The sequence below is a fragment of the Cynocephalus volans genome, chromosome 10 (genome assembly GCF_027409185.1).
Source record: "Cynocephalus volans isolate mCynVol1 chromosome 10, mCynVol1.pri, whole genome shotgun sequence".
NCBI lineage: Eukaryota > Metazoa > Chordata > Mammalia > Dermoptera > Cynocephalidae > Cynocephalus > Cynocephalus volans.
Window position 1 is genome coordinate 108,746,083 of NC_084469.1, and position 9,238 is coordinate 108,755,320.

Consider the following 9,238-nt stretch of genomic DNA (forward strand, 5'->3'; position numbering starts at 1 on the left):
TGATCCCATATGTCAGCCTCACTGCTACCCTGGGGGCCACGTTCCCATGTGGGCTCTCACCTCCCACCCCCCCACCCAGAGCCTCCATGGCACAGAGAGAGTGGCAGCCTAGAGCTCAGGGCATCAGGTCTGTCTCCAGCAATGTGTTTGCCAGTATGCCTGAGAGCCCTCCCACTACAGACATGGAGAAATGCAGAAGATAAAGCAAATGTGCACAGTTGTGCCCATGGGAAAGCAAGGGAAACCTGCAGAGCCCACATGGAGGAACTGGACACTGGAGAAATAGCATGAGCCGATGTTGGAGTTGCTCTTGGGAACCAAGGGGTTTACGTTTAAGGACTAAGTGGTGGATGGGCCTCTGGGCCCGTGGAACTTGGTGAAACACAATGGAGACTCTTGCATGAAGCTGAGATCCTTGGAGGGTCATAGTTATACTCACAGTAGAAGACTAGAAAAAATATTTGCTTCCCCCCCACCCCGCCACCACCACCGCCCCAAGCCCTGGGTGGTACAAAGCACTATTTACTCTCTTAACCTGAGATCTGGTAAAGAGACAGTCTCCCCTGAAGTCTTGTCACAACTAGTTTAGAGCTGAATTGTATACAGTCAGCACTCCATATCTGTGGATTCAACCAACCATGGATCAAAAATATTTGAGAAAAAAAAGATAGATGGTTGCATCTGTACTGAACACGTACAGATTTTTTTCCCCATTATTGCTTTCTAAACAATACAGTATAACAACTATTTCCATAGCACTTACATTGTATCAGGTGATGTAAATAATCTAAGAATGATTTAAAGTACACAGGAAGATGTGTGTGTAGGTTATATGCAAATACCACATTTTACATCACAGACTTGAGCATCCAAGGATTTTGGTATCCTTGGGGGATTCTGGAACCAATCCCTTGCAGATACTAAGGGACAGCTGTACTACTTATATGGTCTGGAGACACCTGAGCCAAGACATGGTCAACACAAAACCTTCCTGGAGGAGCATAACTTCAACCCTTGTTACCCAAGATCCTCACAAGTAATCCATCCTGAACATGAGTGCACACCCCAAAATTATAAAACACATGAGAGCAAACTAAATGGAAGGATCGGATCCTTGGGGATTTTGTATGAGGATTATCAGACATGTAAACATAATATGTAGGAAGTCTCTAGATGATTACAGGCAAAAGAAAGAGTAGTTAGGAAAGAACAAAATGCTGTTAAGACTAGAAAGTTGTAGGCTAGCCCTGTGGCTCATTCTGGAGAGTGCGGCGCTGGTAGCACCAAGGTTGCGGGTTCGGATCCTTTATAGGGATGGCCAGTGAGCTCACCGGCTGAGCGTGGTGCAGACCACACTGTGCCGAGGGTTGCAATCCCCTTACCGGTCAAAAAAAAAAAAAAAAAAAAAAATTTGGCCGGCCCGTGGCTCACTTGGGAGAGTGTGATGCTGATAACACCATGGCCACGGGTTTGGATCCTATATAGGGATGGCTGGTTCGCTCACTTGGGGGAGCATAGTGCTGACAACACCAAGTCAAGGGTTAAGATCCCTTTACCGGTCATCTTTAAAAAAAAAAAAAAAAAAGTTGCAACATCTAACAAGGCAAAGGCAAATTATTGGAATACAAATTATCCAGATAACTTCCACAAATCGGATAGAAAAAAAACACCCTAATAGAAAATGGGCAATATGTGTGAAGAAACAACACACAGAAGATGACATACAAAGAGCAAACATGGAAGGATGTTCAACTTTGTAGGTATTAAGGAAATAAACTAAGAACATAATTAGATGCTATTTTATACACTCATCAAATTGGCCAAAAAAAATTTTTTAAGTCTGACAAAACCAGGTATTGGTGACCAAGTAGAGCTACAGAACATGTTGATACTGCTAGTGTTTGTATATATTGATATAATCACTTTTAAAACCTGGCAGGGCTAGCAAAGATAAAAGTTGCATTTATCTACAGACCAGCAGCCCCATTCCTACATACAGACTTTTGATCCTTCTCAAATGGGGTTCTGCAAGAGAATTAACGCCCTGATGTGCTGTGGCATCTGTTGTATGTAATGAATTAACTTCTTTCTTACACATCAAGAGCATGCTAGCTTTATGTGGGCAACTTGAGAAAACCGTCCCAGAAATCATTTTGTGTATGTCAGAATTCGCTGTCAGAACTCCAGTTGAGGGAAGTCCTAGAAGCCTATGCACATAGACGTGGAGAAATACCACGTGCACAGTAACATTCATAGCAGCTCAGTTTATGATAGCAAACGATTGGGAAGCAAGCAGACATCCCTCTACGAGAGCACAGAAGATTGCGGTCTATTCACACAACAGTTACAACAGTAAAAATGAATTAAACTAGAGCAATGATATGATTCAGAATGAATCTTAAACAATGTTAAGTGAGAGGCCGGCCCGTGGCTCAATTGGGAGAGTGTGGTGCTGACAACACCAAGTCAAGGATTAAGATCCCCTTACTGGTCATCTTTAAAACAAACAAACAAAAAACCACCAATGTTAAGTGAAAAAGAGCAGGTGACAAAAGAAAACAGTCTAGTATAAAATATGAAAATACTCGTATTATTCTATGTGCTTCGAAATCTCTATGAATATGCAACAAAAGCCTAACAAGATGCTTGAGAATTAGAAAAAGTTAGAGCCCCAGTTATTTCCAAGGACAAAGACAAGGAGGGGGTGCAACTGGGGCCTCTGCTCTAGTGGCAATTTCCTTAAGCTTGGAGGTGCTCAGTGCTTTCTTCTCCCCCTCCCCCCCAGCCCCGTGCATGTAGTTGACAAACTTTATTGTGAACCGTTAGTATTAGGTCTTTAAAAAGAATCTTGGTTTTAGAATACTGAAAGACATGACAGGACATATACAAACAAGGATAATTAAAATACTAAATACTATCTAAATTAAAAGGCCATAATTCAAATTGCTAATTATAATCTTTGTGTTTTGATAGAAGCACCTGTAGTCTCCATTGATGAAATTTACCTCACTTTCTCATGAAGACCTCAAAGCCTCACCACAAATTATTTCATTTACAGTAATCAGTGCTGAGGTTTTTTGCACGTAAGCATGCACTATGACAGCACAAAATCCTATTTACAAGGATTTTTGGATTTCTTTATATCTCAAGCATCTTTTAAAGTGTGAATTACAAATAGGCTATATCCTTAAAGAAAAAGGCTTTTAAAAGAATTATGAGATAGCTATCTAATGCTGCCAAGAGTGGTCATATAACCAGGCAAAGGAAACCAGCAGGATTCTGCTAACTCTGTTTTCGTGTAGCAAACTCCTCCTTACTGGTTGAGCTCTTATATCTTATTATACTACTAGCCAAACAGGTACTCCATTGTTTTGGATACAGGACTTCTATCTTTTTTTTGGTGTTAGTATGTCAGAAAGAACCTGATACGTCACAAGAAGAAGCTTTGTTGTACCAAGAGGCCTCATGGTGGAAAGCCTGATAGTACTTCCAGGATGCGTTTGTGTACCTAAGGTTTTGACTGGTGGTGTACAGGCTGCAGATGCAGATGATAAAGCATGTCTGCAACTGTTTTCCACAATACTTTTATCAATACGTGGTTTTGCAACAATCATAATGGATTTGCCAAAAATTCTCCCATCTTGCTTAAGGCTTTCCAGGCCTGCAGTTTAGATTGTTAACAAATAGGCATCCAATTTCCTGTGTTAGACACCCCATGTTTTAAGATATTCCCATATCATGCAAATTCTAATAATATATAGGAAGCAGATGATTGAAACACAGTCAACCAACTGTCATCAAGGTGATCTAAAGTCAGAGAATCTCCTTGAGTCTAAAAAGGATCCAACTGAACAGGAGACAGTATTGTCTTTTGTGGTTGACCGATATTTGATGGACTAAACATACTTTGCCCTGTTCCAGGAGTAGTTACCGTTAACTCCAACAAGAAGACATTACTGAAATGTTTGGCTCTCTTCTTGAAGGTAAAGGTTTTGACCAAGTCCTGGGCTGGAAACGTCATCACATGTACTTCTAAGTGGTGGGACTCCACTTTTATCTTTATACAACTGGTTGTAGTGAGGACCCTCCTGCAAGTAAAGATGATCTCATTTCCATTACTCCAACTGAAGGGCCACTAATCGATGGAGGTTATGGAGTCACTGGAGCTGGCAACCCCATCAAAAATCCAGGTAAGAACTGGGCATTAGCTCCTGGCTTTGCTGATGTGTGTGAACCCAGCATCATCGGTTCAGATCCCAACATGAATGCCTGGGATTCCACAGCAAAGGCTGCCGTCATGGCTGCAACTGCACTTACCTTGGGACCTTCCTGATTTTCAAAGATGGCAGAAACTCTCCCCACAGGTAGGGCGTGTAGCCTTATGGCTATTCTTTATGCCTTCTTGATGCTTTTTGTAGTTTTTAAGTGCTGCTTTTAAAAAAATGCCTCTTTGGGAAAAAATCTGAATTCCGAGAGATAAAAAGTATGATCATAGAATTTAACAGCTTGGTTGGAGGGTGTTAAAATACAGACGAGACGCAGCTGAAGAGAGCGAACTAGGAGAAAGATGAAAATGTACCAAAAAAAAAAACAAATAGGCAAAAAATTGAGAGTCTTCACCACTGGAACAACAGAAGTCAGAAGATGAGAAATAGCTTCAAATTGCCGAGAGAAGACTAGTGTAGAATTCTGTGCCAGCCAATCTATAAAAGTTAGGACAAAATGAAAAGTTTATCAATAACAGACCCTCATTGAAGGAACTTGTGTATGTAAGGAAAAAGATTCAATGCAGAGGGAAGGAAAGAAATGCGAGAAGTAGTGCTGACAAAACTTGGAAACCATTGGGACTGTCTAAAGTAGCATGACCTATGTCACCAGTAATAATGGTGACCAACTATGGAGTAGTGGCATAAGACACAGCTGAAGTACTGGACAGTGTTCTGCAAAATAGTAGCTAGGTGACTGGCATTAATGCCTTCCAAGATCCTCATTTGGAAGGAGGGCAAAGTCTAACAAGGCCACATATTCATGGGTAACTTCCAGACCATGTTGGGAAAGGGTTTAAACTAAACTAAAACCAGTAGGAAAAAGGAAAGGAAAAAGAAGCATAGAAAAATCAGGATAAATACAGGGTGTCCTAAAAATGTTTTTACATAATATACAGCACTTAAAACTGCACAAGGACTTTTGGGACACCCCCACCCCCAGCTGTACAAAGCACAAAGTAAGATTGCTTAAATAAATATAGATATTAGGAATCCCAACAGATATAAATGAAGCAAGCCTGCTAGTTTAAGATATTGTCACGTTGAACTGAAATGCAAAATGTGGCTGTATTCTGTTTATAAGGTACATACCTAAAATATAAGTACAAAGATGTAAATGATGCCAAAAGAAATCTCATTATGTTAATATTAGACAGGTTAGACTTTAAAGAAAAAAAAAAAAAAAAAGGTCAACATACCAGATGTAGTAGTCCCCAGGGAGAGCATTCATCCATTCATGAGGGATCTGCCCCTATGATTCAAACAGCTCCCAGCACTGCCACATTGGGGATCAGATTTCCACATGGGTTCTGGGAGGACGATACATCCAAACTCCATCATATGTCCTCCAAAAATTTTCCACAAATACCGAAGAATTATTGTTGGAGTCCACATTCTCTAAGGTATTCTCAAGAGAAATAAGTTAGAATTCAACAACAAATGAATTGCTATAAAAAATATTTCCAAAAATAAGAGTTCTTTTTTTTTTTTTTTTTTTTTTTCTTTTTTTAAAGATGACAAGTAAGGGGCTCTTAACCCTTGACTTGGTGCTGTCAGCACCAGGCTCTCCCAAGTGAGCTAACTGGCCATCCCTATACAGGGATCTGAACCCTTGCCCTTGGTGTTACCAGCACCACACTGTCCCAAGTGAGCCATGGGCCAGCCCTCTAAAGTAAGAGATTTTAAAGCACACTTCTAAATCACCAGGTGTCAAAGGAGAAATATAATGGAAATTAGAAAATATTACAGAATGTTGTTTTTGATCTGAATGCAGCTTACATGGATGTGCTTTCTTGACATTCCACCAAGCACTGAAGGATTGCTTACTTTCCTATATATTACACTTCAGTAAAACATTTTCAAAGGTAAAAAAGAGGCAAAAAATCTTCAAAGAAGCCAGAGAAAAAGATACATTACCTTCAAACGTATGACAGCTTGACAGACAGCTGACTTTTCAAAGGAACACAGGAAACAGTTGAGTGACATTTTCAACATGCTCTCGAAAGAAAACCACCAACCCAAATTATATACCCAACGGAAATATTATTTGAAGAGTGAGGTTAAAATAAAAGCAATTTTCAGACAAAACTGTAAAGGGTTTGCCAGCAGTAGGCTCACACGAAAGAAAATTCTAAATGATGTACTTCAGGCCAAAGGAAAGTGATCCCAAATGAAAGAAGAAATAAAGGAGTAAATACATGGGAAAACCTAGACAAACATAGGTTGTATAAAATATTTTCTGGAGTTGTTTTTTTTTTTAAGTGATGGAATTAAAATATACAATGGAAAAACAAGTCTGCAGGAGTAAGTGGAGCGAAAGTGTCCAAGTCCATCACTGGCTGAGAGGAGAGAAAATAACATTGATTAAATCTGCATTTTGATAAGTGTGCATTTTAATCTCTAGGATCCACTACAATAGTAAAGGTAAACTTGTAACTTCCAAATGTTCAAAGGAAAACAATGATTTTTTTAAAAGCCACAAATGATCTGAACTCAGGCCAGAGAGGAGATGAAAGGGAACACAGAAAGGGCAAAAACAGAAACAAAGTGAGATGGCAGATTTAACTCTAGATTTAAATGGAACATCATTTATTACATTAAATGTAAATGGACTAAATGTTCCATTTAAAAGTCAGTTTGTCAAAGCGGATTTTTAAAATTCCAACTCTATGCTATTAAGAAGTGACACATCAAAAACATAAAAATGCAGAAAGATTAAAAGTAAGTAGATGGGGGAAATACATCATACAAATAACAAAGAAAGCTGGAGTGGACTTTAACGTTAGACAGCATGTGCTTTAAGGCAGAATTATTGCGAGAGATAAAGAGGGACACATTGTAATGATAAAACATTCACTTCATCAGGAAGATCATTTTATTTTATTTTTTATTTTTTATTTTTTTTTTTTTTGTCTTTTTCGTGACCGGCACTCAGCCAGTGAGTGCACCGGCCATTCCTATATAGGATCCGAACCCGCGGCGGGAGCGTCGCCGCACTGCTAGCGCAGCACGCTACCGAGTGCGCCACAGGCTCGGCCCAGGAAGATCATTTTAAAATTGGTGTGAACCTAATAACATGGCCACAAAATACATAAAGCAAAAATTGATACAACTACCAGGAGAAATACTTAAATCCTTAGTCATACTGAGAGATTTGAACTCATCTCTCTCAGCAATAGTAGAACGGGTAGACAAGAGAAATCAGTTAAACTGTACATTTATGTTTTATGTGCTTTACAGTATGACATCGTATTACCCCAATTTAACAAATTGTAACACTGAAGTCAAGGGTTCAGATTTCCATACTGGCCAGCCACCAAAAAAGAACAAACAACAAAAACAGATTTACATATTAAAAATTGGATGTGACTCCACTTTCATTTAACAATTCAAGACAAACAGAAAGATGGGACATGCCCCAAGTCATTGTTTTCAGCAGCCAGCACCTTAATACCAAAACCAGTTAAAGACAGCAAATGAATCTTACTTATGAATCAAGAAGCAAAACTTGTAAACAAAATACTAGCAACGAGAATTGAACTACTGTCAATGCTGTAATATGCTGTGACCAAGCAGGGTTTATTCTAGGAAGAGAGGGCGACTCGATGCTTGTAACCCATCCCGTCCCCTAACTGAACCGTGTCGATAACTGCAAAAGAGGACGGATGCAGATACAGCAGACATCCCTGATAGATGTGGATGAAGGAGTGTAAGGAGGTGACTTCCCCATCACAAGCGATCAGCATTTACCAACAAGCATCAGTAAGTGCCACGCATGGGGGTTCAATCAGACAAACAAGAAAGTATGCAGATGGCTTTCTCTGTCCCCAGGACCCTCTCGGCCCAAGCACACAGGGCAGGACGGGCCAGAAACGGATGCCCCAGAAACAGGAACAGAGACGTGTTCAAGAATGCTCACCGCAGCTCTATAAGAACTAAAACTGGGAAACGACCCAAATGTCAGTGGAGTCTGTTGTACATTCAGTTAGGCGAACATTCTGCACCTTCACTAAACAGTCTGGGCTGTATTCTCACAGCTGTGCTCACTGGCTTCTATCAAAGCCCAGCATGCACCTACCCTGTAACATTGCAGTCTCACCACTGGGCACTCACCCCCAAGACACAAGTGTGCATGTGTCCACACAGAAGCATGATGCAGACATTCACAGCAGCCTCATGCACAAGAGCCCCAGACTGGAAACGGCCCAGTGGAGCGTCAACAGGAGGACACACATACGGTGGACAAGGCACACACCAGAATAGCACACAGCAATGAAAAAGCACAAAGCCTGCTCCACGCCACCATGGGATGGCTGTCACCATGAGCAAAAGCTGTGGCCAGTACAGGGCCACACACTGTGTGATTCCACCCATGACAAGTCCGAGAGCAGGTGAAACTGTATGTGGTGAGAGAGGACAGAAGGGGCGTTAGTGCTGGGGGCAGGAGGCGATTGACTAGGAAGGGTCACCAGGGAACCTTCCAGAGTGATGAGAAGGTTCTATGTTTTGATCTGGCTGCTGCTCTGAGGCATATGAAAGAGAAAGAAAAGCATCAAGCCACACAGTTAAGACTTGTGCTCTTTACACTCCTTGTGTGGATGTCATACCTAAGCTTTTCAAAGCTTTACAACAGTGGTAGCTAAAATAGTATTAAGTATGTTAATGAAAAGAGCAAATTGCTGGGGCTGACCCGTTAGCTCAGTTGGTCAGAGCGTGGCACTAATAACACAAAGGTCCAGGGTTCGATCCAGCCACAAAATAATAATAACTGTTTTCTCCATTATGTTACAGTCTAAAATTACATAAAACAAAAGTACCTACTTATTTATGGTCATATAATAAAGTATAAAATGATCCCCAATGTTTGGTGATGTCCTAAGGCTTCTCTTAATAAAGATTATAATTCAGACCATGCCCCTCCCCTGCTCAAAATCCTACCATGGTTCCCCAGTGCCCTCAGAGTAAAACCCTCG

The 9,238-nt window shown here is 40.7% G+C and overlaps 1 pseudogene; it reads right to left on the reverse strand.

Annotated features, from left to right (window-relative positions):
• Positions 1–3,346: 3,346 nt before the first annotated feature.
• Positions 3,347–4,116, reverse strand: LOC134389428 (nucleoporin NUP35-like; annotated as a pseudogene).
• Positions 4,117–9,238: the final 5,122 nt, after the last annotated feature.